Raw genomic sequence first — 19221 nt, forward strand, 5'->3', positions numbered from 1 at the left:
GTAATGCTACAAGAATAGATCCCCAGTGTAATGCTACAAGAATAGATCACCACTCTAATGCTACAAGAATAGATCACCACTCTAATGCTACAAGAATAGATCACCACTGTAATGCTTCAAGAATAGATCACCACTCTAATGCTACAAGAATAGATCACCACTGTAATGCTACAAGAATAGATCACCACTGTAATGCTACAAGAATAGATCACCACTCTAATGCTACAAGAATAGATCACCAAGGTAATGCTACAAGAATAGATCACCACTGTAATGCTACAATAGATCACCACTGTAATGCTACAAGAATAGATCACCACTGTAATGCTGCAAGAATAGATCACCACTGTAATGCTACAAGAATAGATCACCACTGTAATGCTTCAAGAATAGATCACCACTCTAATGCTACAAGAATAGATCACCACTGTAATGCTACAAGAATAGATCACCACTGTAATGCTACAAGAATACATCACCACTGTAATGCTACAAGAATAGATCACCACTGTAATGCTTCAAGAATAGATCACCACTGTAATGCTACAAGAATAGATCACCACTGTAATGCTACAAGAATAGATCACCACTGTAATGCTACAAGAATAGATCCCCACTCTAATGCTACAAGAATAGATCACCACTGTAATGCTACAAGAATAGATCACCACTGTAATGCTACAAGAATAGATCACCACTCTAATGCTACAAGAATAGATCACCACTGTAATGCTACAAGAATAGATCACCACTGTAATGCTACAAGAATAGATCACCACTGTAATGCTACAAGAATAGATCACCACTGTAATGCTACAAGAATAGATCACCACTGTAATGCTACAAGAATAGATCACCACTGTAATGCTACAAGAATAGATCACCACTGTAATGCTGCAAGAATAGATCTCCACTGTCATGCTACAAGAATAGATCACCACTCTAATGCTACAAGAATAGATCACCACTGTAATGCTACAAGAATAGATCACCACTCTAATGCTACAAGAATAGATCACCACTAATGCTACAAGAATAGATCACCACTCTAATGCTACAAGAATAGATCACCACTGTAATGCTACAAGAATAGATCACCACTCTAATGCTACAAGAATAGATCACCACTGTAATGCTACAAGAATAGATTACCACTGTAATGCTACAAGAATAGATCACCACTATAATGCTACAAGAATAGATCACCACTCTAATGCTACAAGAATAGATCACCACTCTAATGCTACAAGAATAGATCACCACTGTAATGCTACAAGAATAGATCACCACTGTAATGCTACAAGAATAGATCACCACTGTAATGCTACAAGAATAGATCACCACTATAATGCTACAAGAATAGATCACCACTCTAATGCTACAAGAATAGATCACCACTCTAATGCTACAAGAATAGATCACCACTCTAATGCTAAAAGAATAGATCACCACTGTAATGCTAAAAGAATAGATCACCACTGTGCATGTATGGTGTATACATGAATAGTAAGAGGCAAATACCAGCAAAGGGTTAAATGTATAAAGTGCCACAGTAGACAGAATAAAGCACATTAATACAAATAAGAGAAACCACTTTGTGAGAGAAATGTAGCAGCAGACACATACAGTGAAAACAGCACTCACCCCAGCTCCACACCACACCTCCGACGCGTTTCGCCAGGATAGGCTTTATCCAGGAGTCCTGTCTGTCACGTGTCTCGGGAACCGCCCAGTTTAGAAGAGGTTTGCTATGGGCACTTGCTTCTAAACTGGGACAGTTCCCGAGACACGTATCATCAGAGAGCACTTAGACAGAAAAGAACAACCTTAACTTCAGAAGCTCATAAGTACTGAATGGATTAATATTTTTTAATAGAAGTCATTTACAAATCTGTTTAACTTTCTGGAGCCAGTTTTTTTTCTTTTTTGCAGTAATAACTGGTCATGGTAATGTTAAACCCGTAGGTCAGTGGTCTTCAACCTGCGGACCTCCAGATGTTGCAAAACTACAACTCTCAGCATGCCCGGACAGCCGTTGGCTGTCCGGGCATGCTGGGAGTTGTAGTTTTGCAACATCTGGAGGTCCGCAGGTTGAAGACCACTGCTGTAGGTAATACTTTTAAACAAAAGGCACATTAGACAATAGAGTGTCTTTGAGGATGTTTGCATGTGTGCCAGCACTTATATTAGTTGTAATCCTTGTAAAACAGAAGTAGGAGCTGAATGGTGGATGCCAAGTACATAACTTAAACTGTTGCAAAACCAAAGCAACAAGTCATGCCAACATGGCCACTACCAGAGGCATAGCTTCTGGGCCCCGATGCAAAATCTGCAACATGGCCCCATATGCCAATTATAATACTGCTCTCTTATGGGGCAGATGTGCTTTGGGGCCCCCTTAGGCACCCGGGCCCCGGTGCGACTGCTACCTCTATAGCTACGCCCCTGACCACTGCATACAAGACACATGGATCAGGATGACCAACGAGGCCTAGTCTCTCTTTTGGGCTCTCACATATAAAGGTTACACTTTTTCGAAATGGTTCCTGGCACTGGCCTTCGTAATCATTGACAACAGAAAATTGATTTTTTTCTTTTTTTTTTCTTTCCTCTTCCTCCCCCTCCTCTCGTGGGTCCTCTGATGGGTGTGTGGGGGGCTCACAATTTGTGTAAATCAAGAGGGTTTAGGGTCTATTCACACGTACAGTATTCTGGATTTCAGGTGTTCAGTCACAAGTCATGTGAGCGCAGTGCCGGAGCGCATGCGCCGGAAGATTTTCCCCCTACTCTCTGCCGAGAGAGAGCGCTGTGGTCACGTGACTGGGGACTCCAATTCACTAGGATGTGGAGTTGAAGAATATGAATATTCAAATAGCGGGGGGTGGGATTAGGAGGTGACAGAGGGAGGCAGAAGCAGCCTGCCGGGGAGCCCCGCCTCCAGTGCTCAATTCCCTGAATGAAGCAAGGGAGCTTTGGAAACCTGTATCTCAGGACCGACTGGAGCAATTTAAGTAAGTGACCCCTCTATGGTGTCCTGTTCACCCACACTATAACCCAGTGTATTGAGTTTAGTATAGATGAACAGGCTGAATGTTTTCCTTTAATCCCTTCAGGAAGAGAACAATGTACTGGTGATGCAGCTGAAACGTACGTTGCAATCACTTTGGAGGAACACAACTGAAATGGTGAATACAGCCATCTAAATATAGTAGTGGGCTCCTTCTCTTTGTGACTTTTTAAAGGGGGTACTCTGGCGCTCCAGCGCTCTGAACATTTTGTTCAGAACGCTCGAAGCCGGAGGTCGTGATCGTGACCTCACGGCCACGCCCCCTCGTGACGTCACAACACACCCCCATCCATTCATGTCTATTGGAGGGGACGCCCCCTCCCATAGACATGAATGGAGGGGGCATGGTGTGACATGACTGGGGGAGTGGCCATGACGTCACGATCGCTGCTGCAGGAACCTGGCGTTTGTTTGGAACACCAGGTTCTGTGGAGATTGCAGGGGGCCCCCCGCAATCAGACATCTTATCCCCTATCCATTGGATAGAAGATAAGATGTCTAGCAGCGGAGTACCCCTTTAAGACACAGTCGTGTAATGGTGAGCTGCTCCGGTGGCTCCATGTGGCAAGTGTCATACAATAAACTTGACGGATGGACAATCCAATGGTGACAATATGAAACAAATACAGTCTATCGGACCACGATAGCGAAATCACTTGTCATAACATTTCTAACCGAAGGTAATTGTCTGCGCAGTCTTTTTGGATCAATGCACAGCCAGATCCTGTTTTTGATAAGACAAAAAGGCTTGTGGTAGCCACAGGTCTGATGAACGTTCTGCTGCAGGCTAGCTGGGAGTAGTAGTCCCATGGCATGGTATAGCTGACCTGGTGTTCCCTAGTAAACCCCCCCCCCATGACTTTTTGTCAGAAGACTTCTTACAGTAGTGCAAAGTGCAGTAATAGTGCAAATCCGGTATAATACAGTTCCTTTGGCACAAATTGAAATATTACAGCTTCTAGAGCCAGATGAATGGTTATTTGGTTAATGTCTCTTTAAATGATGCTTTTATCGCAGCTTTACTGAATTTTGCAATCTCTGGGGTGCTTTCTAGCACCTGTAGGTGTAATAACCAGTACAGATGTGAATGTTCACAGTTTGTATGTATTCACACTTAAAGGGGTACTCCACTGCCCCAGCATTCAGAACATTTTGTTCCAAATGCTGGGTGCGGGTTGCGAGCGTTGTGGTGTCACGGCTACGCCCCTAGCGATGTTGTGCCATGCCCCCTCAATGCAAGTCTATGAAAGGGGGCGTGGCAGCCACCACGTCCCCTCCCATAAAATTGCCTTGAGCGAGTGTGGCATGACGTCACGAGGGGCGTGGCCGTGACGTAACGACCCCCGCAGCCCACACCCAGCGTTGGGAACAAAATGTTCTGACTGCTGGGGCAGTGGAGTACCCCTTTAAATGTTCTCAGTCCAATTTACTAAAACTACTGAAGAGGATCTTTACAGGCTGGCTTACTGTTCTGCAATATGTAGACTGTACTCACATGAGCCAATTTTGAGACACAAGACCTGTAGGGACATGGGCAGGAAAATTTACATGATGTGACAGCTAAGCAGCACAAACAGAGGCCAACAATAAGATTAGTGTATTGCAGAGAAGCCATTGTTCAGTCTTATTCTCTCTGACAAAAAAATAAATAAAACTTCTTGGAGAGGAAGAACTTGATTACTTTATCCTCACTGTGTGGACAGGAACAGCGACAGGGACTGTTTGATTGTAGACAGGATTTCACCTAGAGACATGGACAATCTCTGGTTTCATGCAAATACTCACTGGTCCTCTTCTCTGCCCAGTGTACATTGGGGTATTACAGATGAGATATCCTAAAATTAGGAAAAAAAAGGAAAAATATGAACCAGTGAACCTACCAGCATGCAACTCTTTTTAAAAATTGTTTGGATAACAACTTAACCAGCACAAAATGTTCAATGACTTTACTGGTGTCAGAGCTCGTTTCCAACATGTCTTTTGTGGAGGGATGGCCAGGAAGGTTAGCTTTCTTGAAGAACCTGGACATGCCTCCAATCTTAAATGGATAACTCATATTTGCATGGGGCTGGCTATCCACACTGCGAGTCATTAAACGCAAAGTAGATGCCTGACCACAATATACTCCTTCCATTAGGGGTTGGTTAAACACTTGGGGGAGGTTGAGGCCCCCTGATGAAGTATCAGTGAGTGAAAAATACGTTGGGATGCATATATGGTAAGTCTCAGGCATTGTATTGCTTTTCTGCATTTGGATATCTTTGGCTATTTTTTTTTAACAGGAGTTTTACTTATCTTTCTGTATCCTTGCCCAGAGATGTAGTGATCTCTCTGATCCAGTACTCTTTTGGTCTACTTGGCCATGAGATGTATAACACTGTGTCTTGGTTACATATGATACCTGTTTATGCCACAGTCTATTTGCCTTACCAATTAGTATAGTTAACGCCTCAATATTCTTCTCATACGTTTTAACATAACTATTTAATGTTTATATCATCTAATAAAATGTAATATTCTTTGCACATATGTTTGGTTGTTGGCGTTTTCATTTTGGGAAGTATATATATATATATATATATATATATATATATATATATATGATGCAGATAAGGTCAGGCTGCTCACCACTCTCGCGTTTGCTGCACTATCTCGTGCTACGGACACCGGTACCGCTCCCGGCTTAGTAGAAATCTCACAGAAAAGAAAACGTCCGGCACTCGGGAAGATGCAGGTAAAACTTGTCAATGGCTTTATTCACACGCTTAGACAGGACACAATCTGACGCGTTTCGCACACTCAGGTGCTTAGTCGTAGATAGACATACACTCAATAATGCAGGTTAAAATACACATGAGTTTGGTCACATGACCACATGAATCTTAATTAAAAACAGTTGGTTACAAAACATGGCATTGGGAATCATGATCACATCTGATCGTTCGGAGAGAGTTCACACAAGGATGCAGACAATGCGGCTTTAAATTTCAAATTTTGAGTAACATTTAAATTTCAATCTCGAATAGTCTAAAAGCTAGTTTATCAATACTACCGATATTCATATTAATTTGGAGGTACATATTTACCGAAATAAACAATTTGAACTATATCTGCACACCAAGATCCGAAATATTTATATATAGATCAATAACCGCATAATGTGCATCTCACCGTGTGAACATCCCCCTATAATTTGCGACAATTCAAAATTTATTATATGTGCACAAGAAACGAAGAATGCATATTGGACCGGAAACTAAACATACGTGATTAATAATAAATTGTATACATCAACTATATTCTTTTATTCAATTTATGCACACGTTAACATTAAATCCAATCTTTTGTTTAACCCTTGCGGGAATCTTGTTCCCAAGAGGAACATCCAATGTGCCTCTCTATTGTATAATTTCTTTCTAAGATCGCCTCCCCTAGGTCCTAAGGTGACTTTTTCTACCCCCAATACTCGTAAATGGGTAGTGTCCCCTGAATGGGACTCTCTAAAGTGACGTGACAGCATAGACATGTTTGTCAAACTACTTTTAGCATCCGTAATATGTTTCCTAAACCTCACTTTTAATGAATTCCCCGAGCATCCTACATATTGCAAATTACACGTAATACATGTTGCTACATATATAATGGATTTAGTATTGCAATTGATATACTGGTGTATATTGTATGTCCTATTTGTTGTGCAAGACGTTACGGTATTTGAATTTACCATGTGTGTACACGTGATGCATCTAGTATGACCACATTTACGATTACCTATATTCCTCAACCAGTCCCGGTCCTTTACACTTTCCTTTTGACTGGTAAATAGACTAGGTGAGACTCTGGTTCCAATAGTGGGGCCTCTCCTGGACACAATAGAAATACCCTCTGATAATAAATCTCTTAATATTGGATCTGTTTCTAATACCGGAATATATCTATTTATTATTTTTTTTAATCTGTCCAAATTGAGTACTGTATGAAGTCACGAAAAATGGTGGTCTATCTTTACTCGGATTTACATTTTCATTTTTGATTGTGTTTTTGGCTAATTTGCCTCCAACCTTATATGAGTCCCTTCTATTTTGGTGCCTACTGGAATAGGATACTAGTTCCTCGCGCCCCCGTCCCTCTATTCTTATTTCTGCTTTTTTTTTTTAGTATTTTTTCGCTATAACCCCTCTGCTCCAATCTAGTATGAAGTTCCTCTGCTGCAATTTTAAATTGTTTCTCACTAGAGCAGTTACGTTTTATTCTGCATAATTCACCATAGGGAATATTATCCAGGACATGTCGTGGATGGCAGGAGGAGGCCAATAAAATGGAGTTAGAGGCTGTATCTTTTCTATAGGGGCGAATTTCCATGCCATCACTCCCACTAATCAGCGAAATGTCCAAAAAATTAATTGTATTTTTATCGAAATGTGAGGTGAACCCCAAATTTAAGTTGTTGTTCCCAATATACTTAACAAATTCCGAAAATAGTGTCTCCGTACCCCTCCAAATTATCAATAAATCGTCTATGTAACGACTGATCCAGTGTATATTATCATAATATGGGTTTTTATCACTGAAAACAAAGAGCTGCTCCCAATGAAACATGTAGATATTTGCAAAAGACGGGGAATATTTGGCACCCATTGATGCTCCCCTGGTCTGCAGGTAGAAACCACCATCAAACACAAAGCAGTTGTGTTTAAGCAAAAACTCCGTGGCGATGGTGATAAATTCCTGCAGACCAGGGGAGTATGTGCTGAATTTTTCCATATGGACGGACAGGGCCTCTAGGCCCTTAGACCAGGGAATGCATGGATATAAGCCTATAACATCACAGGTTGCCCATGACAACTGCTCATCCCACACAATTTTTTCTAAGATATTGATCACATGCTTAGTGTCTTGTGTGAACGTGGGGGTGATTTTAGTCAGGGGTTGGAGATGGTGATCCACCCACTCCCCAAGGCGTTCACCCAGCGACCCAATGCCAGCAACTATTGGCCGAAGGGGAGGTGGAAATACACCTTTATGCACCTTGGGGAGTGAGTGGAACACTGGGGTAACTGGATTCTCTACAAATAGATATTCTTCCAGTTTTTTGTTAATTGCCCCCAGTGCTACACCCTCTTCCAATATTTTCTTAAGTTCCATTTGATACGTTTTAGTAGGGTCATTTTTTAATTTACAGTAAGTTGATGTGTCTGATAACATATCCTCATTGAGTTGTTTATATAACCCTGAATCCAGAACAATAATATTTCCACCTTTATCGGCATTACGTATTACGATAGATTTATTCTCAGATAGTTCCTTCAATGCTATACGTTCATTTTTATTTAGATTATCATAAACATTATCACGAGACACCTGTTCATTGAGTTTCACTAGGTCCCGCTCGACCAAGTTGGTCGAGCGGGACCTAGTGAAACTCAATGAACAGGTGTCTCGTGATAATGTTTATGATAATCTAAATAAAAATGAACGTATAGCATTGAAGGAACTATCTGAGAATAAATCTATCGTAATACGTAATGCCGATAAAGGTGGAAATATTATTGTTCTGGATTCAGGGTTATATAAACAACTCAATGAGGATATGTTATCAGACACATCAACTTACTGTAAATTAAAAAATGACCCTACTAAAACGTATCAAATGGAACTTAAGAAAATATTGGAAGAGGGTGTAGCACTGGGGGCAATTAACAAAAAACTGGAAGAATATCTATTTGTAGAGAATCCAGTTACCCCAATGTTCCACTCACTCCCCAAGGTGCATAAAGGTATATTTCCACCTCCCCTTCGACCAATAGTTGCTGGCATTGGGTCGTTGGGGGAGCGCCTTGGGGAGTGGGTGGATCACCATCTCCAACCCCTGACTAAAATCACCCCCACGTTCACACAAGACACTAAGCATGTGATCAATATCTTAGAAAAAATTGTGTGGGATGAGCAGTTGTCATGGGCAACCTGTGATGTTATAGGCTTATATCCATGCATTCCCTGGTCTAAGGGCCTAGAGGCCCTGTCCGTCCATATGGAAAAATTCAGCACATACTTCCCTGGTCTGCAGGAATTTATCACCATCGCCACGGAGTTTTTGCTTAAACACAACTGCTTTGTGTTTGATGGTGGTTTCTACCTGCAGACCAGGGGAGCATCAATGGGTGCCAAATATTCCCCGTCTTTTGCAAATATCTACATGTTTCATTGGGAGCAGCTCTTTATTTTCAGTGATAAAAACCCATATTATGATAATATACACTGGATCAGTCGTTACATAGACGATTTATTGATAATTTGGAGGGGTACGGAGACACTATTTTCGGAATTTGTTAAGTATATTGGGAACAACAACTTAAATTTGGGGTTCACCTCACATTTCGATAAAAATACAATTAATTTTTTGGACATTTCGCTGATTAGTGGGAGTGATGGCATAGAAATTCGCCCCTATAGAAAAGATACAGCCTCTAACTCCATTTTATTGGCCTCCTCCTGCCATCCACGACATGTCCTGGATAATATTCCCTATGGTGAATTATGCAGAATAAAACGTAACTGCTCTAGTGAGAAACAATTTAAAATTGCAGCAGAGGAACTTCATACTAGATTGGAGCAGAGGGGTTATAGCGAAAAAATACTAAAAAAAGCAGAAATAAGAATAGAGGGACGGGGGCGCGAGGAACTAGTATCCTATTCCAGTAGGCACCAAAATAGAAGGGACTCATATAAGGTTGGAGGCAAATTAGCCAAAAACACAATCAAAAATGAAAATGTAAATCCGAGTAAAGATAGACCACCATTTTTCGTGACTTCATACAGTACTCAATTTGGACAGATTAAAAAAATAATAAATAGATATATTCCGGTATTAGAAACAGATCCAATATTAAGAGATTTATTATCAGAAGGTATTTCTATTGTGTCCAGGAGAGGCCCCACTATTGGAACCAGAGTCTCACCTAGTCTATTTACCAGTCAAAAGGAAAGTGTAAAGGACCGGGACTGGTTGAGGAATATAGGTAATCGTAAATGTGGTCATACTAGATGCATCACGTGTACACACATGGTAAATTCAAATACCGTAACGTCTTGCACAACAAATAGGACATACAATATACACCAGTATATCAATTGCAATACTAAATCCATTATATATGTAGCAACATGTATTACGTGTAATTTGCAATATGTAGGATGCTCGGGGAATTCATTAAAAGTGAGGTTTAGGAAACATATCACGGATGCTAAAAGTAGTTTGACAAACATGTCTATGCTGTCACGTCACTTTAGAGAGTCCCATTCAGGGGACACTACCCATTTACGAGTATTGGGGGTAGAAAAAGTCACCTTAGGACCTAGGGGAGGCGATCTTAGAAAGAAATTATACAATAGAGAGGCACATTGGATGTTCCTCTTGGGAACAAGATTCCCGCAAGGGTTAAACAAAAGATTGGATTTAATGTTAACGTGTGCATAAATTGAATAAAAGAATATAGTTGATGTATACAATTTATTATTAATCACGTATGTTTAGTTTCCGGTCCAATATGCATTCTTCGTTTCTTGTGCACATATAATAAATTTTGAATTGTCGCAAATTATAGGGGGATGTTCACACGGTGAGATGCACATTATGCGGTTATTGATCTATATATAAATATTTCGGATCTTGGTGTGCAGATATAGTTCAAATTGTTTATTTCGGTAAATATGTACCTCCAAATTAATATGAATATCGGTAGTATTGATAAACTAGCTTTTAGACTATTCGAGATTGAAATTTAAATGTTACTCAAAATTTGAAATTTAAAGCCGCATTGTCTGCATCCTTGTGTGAACTCTCTCCGAACGATCAGATGTGATCATGATTCCCAATGCCATGTTTTGTAACCAACTGTTTTTAATTAAGATTCATGTGGTCATGTGACCAAACTCATGTGTATTTTAACCTGCATTATTGAGTGTATGTCTATCTACGACTAAGCACCTGAGTGTGCGAAACGCGTCAGATTGTGTCCTGTCTAAGCGTGTGAATAAAGCCATTGACAAGTTTTACCTGCATCTTCCCGAGTGCCGGACGTTTTCTTTTCTGTGAGATATATATATATATATATGGGAATATGCAAATCAGCTCATTACATCACCTTCTCAGGCAATGTTCCCTGGTATCAGCTTAGCTCAAGTTATGGAATATAAGAAGCTAATCGGGATTAATGCCAAACCAGAACTCTCGCTCCTGAAGGAAAGAGGACCATCTGCAGACAGCTGCAAACAGCTTCTGGAGAGAGAGTTCTGGTTTGGCATTAATCCCGATTAGCTTTTTATATTCCGTAACTGGAGCTAAGCTGATACCAGGAAACATCGCCTGAGAAGGTGATGTAATGAGCTAATTTACATATTCCCCTACCCAGAATGCCTGCGGAGTGCTTAGTGGCCCTTAAAAGCTCCGTCACACCAGGAGTGGTGAACTCGCCCTGAGTTAAATACTCATCCCGTATATATATATATATATATATATATATATATTTAGCCCAGCTTCTGTTTTGGCTGGCTTGTTGAAGTTAATGTCAGGTTTAGCCAAAAGCCCACATTCTAATCACTGCCCCCACCCCCCATCCCCCCAAGAAAGAAAAAAAATATTTTTGGGGAAAATTTGTATCATTTTAAAACTTACCAAATCTTACCAAAACTTACTAAATTCTTGTATGCCTCCAGAAAAAAGTTCAGCTTCTAAATCTAAGACTTTTTTTCCCCCCCTTAATACATCTGAGAAATGATAAAAGTCTTGAAGCCCTCTGTAGAAGATGTTTTCTATCCTGTTTGTCCTGTTTGTTATCCAGCTTCAATACAAAATCTTTTGACTCCGGCTCCGCTAAAAGACAGAACGTCAACAACATTTGTTATTCCAAATTTTTTCTTAAACTGAGAAAGACAAGTGAAACCCTGAGGGCGAAACTTCACATATCAAAGCCTCCTTGAAGCAAGACTCAGGGAGTCCCCTGGCAGGTAAAACAGAGGCAGCACCCTTATACATGTATATATATATATATATATATATATATATATATATATATATATATATATATACACCGTATTTTTCACACTATAGGACGCACTGGCATATAAGACGCACCCAATTTTAAAGGTGCAAAATCTAGAAAAAAAAGATTCTGCACCCAACAGTGATCTTCAACCTGCGGACCTCCAGATGTTGCAAAACTACAACTACCAGCATGCCCGGACAGCCGTTGGCTGTCCGGGCATGCTGTGAGTTGTAGTTTTGCAACATCTGGAGGTCCGCAGGTTGAAGACCACTGGATTGGCGGTAATACTCACGTGTCACCGCTGCCCTGGATGTTGCTCCATCGCTGTCTCGTCCCCGGCGCTCCGGACGTCTTCTTCCCCGGGATCCACACTCTCCATCGCCATCATCACGTCGCTACGCACGCAGCTCCTATTGGATGACGGGACGGCGTGCGCGATGACGTGATGACGTCGAAGGAGAGCGCCGGCCATGCAGGGGATCCTGGCATGGAGCAGACACCGAGGAGGCAGGTAAGGTCCCTACCGGTGTCCTGTGAGCTGTTCGGGACGCCGCGATTTCACCGCGGCGGTCCCGAACAGCCCGACTGAGCAGCCGGGTTAGTGTCACTTTCCCTTCAGACGCGGCGGTCAGATTTGATCGCCGTCTCTGAAGGGTTAATACAGGGCATCACCGCGATCGGTGATGTCCTGTATTAGCCGCGGATCCTGGATGTTGATGGCCGCACGGACCACCGCGATAGGGGTGTATTCGCCGTATAAGACGCACCAACTTTTCCCCCCCAGTTTTGGGGAAGAAAAAGTGCGTCTTATACGGCGAAAAATACGGTATATATATATATATATATATATATATATATATATCTACTGTATTCAATTCCACTACAGAAGGCAACTAAGCCTTAGAACTATTATAAGAGTACTCTGGGGAACACAGTTTATCACCTCTCCATAGGATAGGGTAAAAGTGTCTGAATGTGGGGGGTCGCACATTTGTATGGGGACCAGCTATTGCGCTGAACTTCTCCCTTAGAGGGGTACTCCGCTGGAAAGCAATTATTTTCTAATGAACTGGTGCCAAAAAGTTAAACAGATTGGTAAATTACTTCTATTTAAAAATCTTAATCCTTCCAGCACTTATCAGCTGCTGTATGCTCCAGAGGAAGTTGTGTAGTTCTTTTCTGTCTGACCACAGTGCTCTCTGCTGACACCTCTGTCCATGTCGGGAACTGTCCAGAGCAGGAGAGGTTTCCTATGGGGATTTGCTCCTACTCTGGACAGTTCCTCATATGGACAGAGGTGTCAGCAGAGAGCACTGTGGTCAGACAGAAAAGAACAACATGACTATATCTGGAGCATACAGCAGCTGATAAATGCTGGAAGATTTTTACATAGAAATAATTAACAAATCTGTTAAACTTTTTGGCACCAGTTTATTCTAAAAAAATAATTGCTTTCGAGCGGAGTACCCCTTTAAGCTCTTTGACCCCCCTACCTACTGAGAAAACGCTCATGTGACGGCCTGCTCAGTCAATCGCCGGCTGAGAAAGGGTCTGATTGGCCGAGCGGGCCGTCACTCCTGCTCAACTCCGAAGGTGGGGGCCTGAGCCTTTAGAAGTATAATATGTTAAAGGGGTACTCCGCTGCTCAGCGTTTGGAACAAACTGTTCTGAACACTGGAGCCGGTGTCGGGAGCTCGTGATGTAATAGCCCCGCCTCCTCATGACATCACGCCCCCGACCCCTCAATGCAAGTCTATGGGAGGGGGCGTCACGCCCCCTCCCATAGACTTGCATTGAGGGGGCGGGCGTGATGTTATGAGGGGGCGTGGCTATGATGTCACAAGCTTCCGGCGCCGGCTCCAGCATTCGGAACAGTTTGTATACAATGTATATGGCGCCACAAACTCTGACACAACCTAGCCCTTATTCACAGCTTCAGAATACATTATAACTGGCAATGTTTCGGCCTGGTGGGGCCTTTACAAAACTGACAATTACGTGCACACCCAAAATTTAAAGCACTTCATAATACATCAGCCGCCATTCAACTCTTTTGGGAACACACCCATGCTGCCATGGCATCTACAGACACAAATACTAGAAAATGCTAATTAAATTACAAATTAAAAACACTATGGGGGAGATTTATCAAAACCTGTGCAGAGGAAAAGTTGCCCAGTTGCCCATAGCAACCAACCAGATCGCTGCTTTCATTTTAAACAAGGCCTCTGCAAAATGAAAGAAGCTATCTGATTGGTTGCTATGGGCAACTGGGCAACTTTTCCTCTGGACAGGTTTTGATAAATCTCCCCCTATAAAAGTTAAGAACAATATAGGGGAAGAAGGATCGCTCCCTCCTTGTTATAGTTAAATGGGCACTGTCAGATACAAAATCTTTTGATATGTTGTAAAGCATGTATAACCAATAGGTTTTACAATTGCTTTCATTAGAAAATTTTCAGTATTTCATGCGGAAAAAGCCATTCATATTTCCCGCTGAGAGCCGTGATTGGCTGCAACCATCCGGCCAATCCCCACTCTGGGCGGAAAATATGAATGAGTGATATTCTATTCATATCACTGGTTGGAGTACAGAGCAGAGATGCGAGTGCTGTATAGAGCCGCTCCGCATCTCTGCTATATTATGGACGATCGCATCAGGTGTCAGGAGTGACACCCGGGGTGATTATGTCTATTAGTACAGGAATTGCTACTCCCATCATGGAACAGTCTGTTCTATGCTGGGAGTAGTAGAACTAGCTAAAAAATGCAAAAAAAATAATAAAAAAAATAGAGAAAGAAAAGTGAAACACACATACACACTTTATTAAAAATTATTTAAAAGTTCGTTATAAAAAATAAAAATTTCCTTACATTTTTTTTCCCATCCCTACTGCATCCTTTTTTTTTTTTTTTTTTTTGGTACCCAACACATTTTGGAAAAAAAAAGCCAAAGGGGCCAAAAATTCTATTTCAACTCAAATGCAAAAACCGGCAGTAAAAACGTCAGACGCGGGAAATTGCACTGGCGTTTTTTCAGGCGTTTTATCAGTGAATAAAAAACACTGGAAAAAAACCCAAGTGGAATCCTAGCCTTAGGATAGAGTCACATGTGCCGTATTTTGCTGCGTATTTGCTGCTGTGTATTTTACCAACCATTTAAGTCAATGAATAGAAAAAATAGGCAGCTAATTATGTTACCTATTGACTTCAATGGGTAGGAAAATACGTAGCAGCAAAATACTGCATGTGTGACCCTACCGTTACAATGTATAAAAAGTGGTGGTATAAAAGGAATTTTTGAGCTCAACAAAAGCACATAACGCTGGAATCTTTGAGGTGTAGATTTTATCGTGATATTGGGGGTGGCTAATTGACCAGGTGGCCAGGTTTTTAGGCAAAATTTCGACCTAAAATTTAAAGCCATTGATAAGAAGGACCATAAGGCAACAATATGCACATCAATGAAAAATGCCCTTGCAAACTTAGGACCACAAAAATACGCCAGAAAAATTACACCAGGAAAAACGCTTTGTGACCCTGGCCTAAGGGTCTATTCACACAGGCAGAATTCTGCCTGAAATGAGAGCCCGATAGACTTCTATGGGTTTCCGCACTCCCGTTGACACTTTGGAATTTCCGCATGCGGAATTCCGCTAGCGGAATTCCGCAAGCAGAAATTCCGAAGTGTCAACGGGAGTGTGGAAACCCATAGAAGTCTATTGGGCTTTCATTTCAGGCAGAATTCCACAAGTGGAAATTCCTAAGTGTCGACGGGAGTGCAGAAACCCATAGAAGTCTATTGGGCTTTCATTTCAGGCGGAATTCCACAAGTGGAAATTCCAAAGTGTCAACGGGAGTGCGGAAACCCATAGAAGTCTATTGGGCTTTCATTTCAGACGGAATTCCACAAGCAGAAATTCCAAAGTGTCGACGGGAGTGCGGAAACCCATAGAAGTCTATTGGGCTTTCATTTCAGGCAGAATTCCACAAGCGGAAATTCCAAAGTGTCAATGGGAGTGTGGAAACCTATAGAAGTCTATTGGGATTTCATTTCAGGTGGAATTCCACAAGCGGAAATTCCAAAGTGTCAACGGGAGTGCGGAAACCTATAGAAGTCTATTGGGCTTTCATTTCAGGTGGAATTCCACAAGCGGAAATTCCAAAGTGTCAACTGGAGTGCGAAAACCCATAGAAGTCTATTGGGCTTTCATTTCAGGCGGAATTCCACAAGCGGAAATTCCTAAGTGTCGACGGGAGTGCAGAAACCCATAGAAGTCTATTGGGCTTTCATTTCAGGCAGAATTCCACAAGTGGAAATTCCGAAGTGTCAACAGGAGTGCGGAAATCCATAGAAGTCTATTGGGCTTTCATTTCAGGTGGAATTCCACAAGCGGAAATTCCAAAGTGTCAACGGGAGTGCGGAAACCCATAGAAGTCTATTGGGCTCTCATTTCAGGCGGAATTCCACAAGCGGAAATTCCGCCCGTGTGAATAGACCTTAAGGGTATGTTCACACTGTGGAATTTCACGCAGAGAACGTTACCATCAGTGTGAATTGGTCTTCCGCGAGACCCGTTCACACTACAGAATTTCAGTGGCGGACAATTACGCCGCTGAAATTGTTCCACACAAAGGAAGAACATGTTGTTGGTGACGGCGGACCTCCGCCCGCAGGTTCCGCAGTGGGAACATACCCTTAGAGTCACTACAAAAGTAAATGTGGGAAGACCCATAGGTGGCGTTGACTGGCAGTCTAAAATTCCTAACAGGGAAGCATTCTTGATTTTGACATTTGACATGAGGTTCCCAAATTGGTCTCAATGATCACATACATCAATAATTGATATGATAGAGCAAACAGTGGGGGTGTTTTTATATCATATAGCAAACAATAATCTATGGATATTGCTACAGCCATGAGGGGGCGGAGGCGCTGTGTGTAAGCTGGGAGGGTCTGATCCCAAGTAAGGCCATGATTAAAGGGGTACTTCGGTGGAAAACTTTTTTTTTTTTTTTTAAATGAACTGGTGCCAGAAAGTTAAACAGATTTGTAAATTACTTCTATTAAAAAATATTTATCCTTCCAGATGTTATTAACCCCTAATGTTCATGACGCCAGAGTGTTTTTTTCCGGTAACCACCCTAACGGTAGGACTGCTATCCCAAGGTTCGGCAGAGCAATAATAGTCCAAGACCAGGTAAGGGTTAATGGTAGCTTTACAGTTGGACAGTTAGACAGTTGTTGGACAGTTAGACAGTTGTTAAAAGGGTATTCCAGGCAAAAACATCTTATCCCCTATCCAAATGCAGGGCTGTGTCTCTAGTTTCGGGGACGTGACGTCACACCATGCCACGCCCCCTCCATTCATATCTTTGGGAGGGGGCGTGGGATTACGTCATGTCCCCTGTCCCGGAAGTTTCCAAAACTAGAGACGCAGCCCCGCATAGAATGTGGGTGCTGAAGGGGGCCCCCCGCGATCAGACATCTGAATACCCCTTTAAAGTCTACAGCTAGGCCAGAATCCCAGACACTCGACCAGTAACACGGAAAGGGCCTTGCAGCTTGCTGGGACTTGCAGTACTTTTGTGTTAGACTTCAATACATCCACTCTGACTATAATTGACGACTAGGGACTTGACTTTGGTAGAGACAGCAGACATAGATGAGATGACTTACTGACAATGTGGCCGGTGTGCAGGATTTATGGCCTCCAGGTGGACTGGACACAGGATCTGTCATGTCTGTGCTTTGCTTTTCCTCAGGATTTAAGAGAGAGATTGTAATGGCCGCCCCTCTTATAAAGGGGGGCTGAGCAAGAAGCCCATAGGTCAATCTGCAGGTCAGGTGGTCAACTGGTGCTCTCTGGGTAACAAAACACATCACCTCCAAAGGTCCTTAACGTAACATGTGATACCTCCAAAGGTCCTTCATACTTTATATACATAGTACATAACATTATACTGACTATACACAGTAACACTAGCTTCAATACCGGGGAGACACTGCAAGAGAGCCCCTAGAACAATGAGGGACTCAACCTGACAGGGCTGCACAGGGTTATATCCTGCACTGGGACATTACATATATATACACAGTGGGGCAAAAAAGTATTTAGTCAGCCACCAATTGTGCAAGTTCTCCAACTTAAAAAGATGAGAGGCCTGTAATTTTCATCATAGGTATACCTCAACTATGAGAGACAGAATGAGAAAAAAAATACATAAAATCACATTGTCTGATTTTTTAAGAATTTATTTGCAAATTATGGTGGAAAATAAGTATTTGGTCACCTACAAACAAGTAAGATTTCTGTCTCTCACAGACCTGTAACTTCTTCTTTAAGAGTCTCCTCTGTCCTCCACTCGTTACCTGTATTAAAGGAGAACTACGGGATTGAAAAATGTATCCCCTATCCTAAGGATAGGTGATAAGTTTCAGATCGCGGGGGGTCCTACAGCTGGGGCCCCCGGTGATCTCCCATACGGGGCCCCGGCTCTCTGGTTAGAGAGGACGTGTTGACCACCGCAGGAAGCAGCAGCCGACACGCCCCCTCCATACACTGCTATGGGAGAGCCGGAAATTGCCGAAGGCAGCGCTTCGGCTCTCCCATAGCAGTAAATGGAGGGCGCGTGTCAGCCGCCGCCTCGTGCGGTGGTCAACACGCGCTCTCTATGCAGAGAGCCGCGGCCCCCATACGGGAGATCGTGGGGGGCTCCAGCGGTCGGACTCCCTGCTATCTGAAACTTATCCCCTATCCTTAGGATAGGGGATAAAATTTTCAATCCCGTAGTTCTCCTTTAATGGCTCCTGTTTGAACTTGTTATCAGTATAAAAGACACCTGACCACAACCTCAAACAGTCACACTCCAAACTCCACTATGGCCAAGACCAAAGAGCTGTCAAAGGACACCAGAAACAAAATTGTAGACCTGCACCAGGCTAGAAAGACTGAATCTGCAATAGGCAAGCAGCTTGGTGTGAAGAAATCCACTGTGGGAGCAATTATTAGGAAATGGAAGACATATAAGACCACTGATAATCTCCCTTGATCTGGGGCTCCATGCAAGATCTCACCCCGTGGTGTCAAAATGAAAAAAAAACAACTG

This window comes from Hyla sarda, chromosome 8 (assembly GCF_029499605.1).
Source record: "Hyla sarda isolate aHylSar1 chromosome 8, aHylSar1.hap1, whole genome shotgun sequence".
Classification (NCBI taxonomy): Eukaryota; Metazoa; Chordata; class Amphibia; order Anura; family Hylidae; genus Hyla; species Hyla sarda.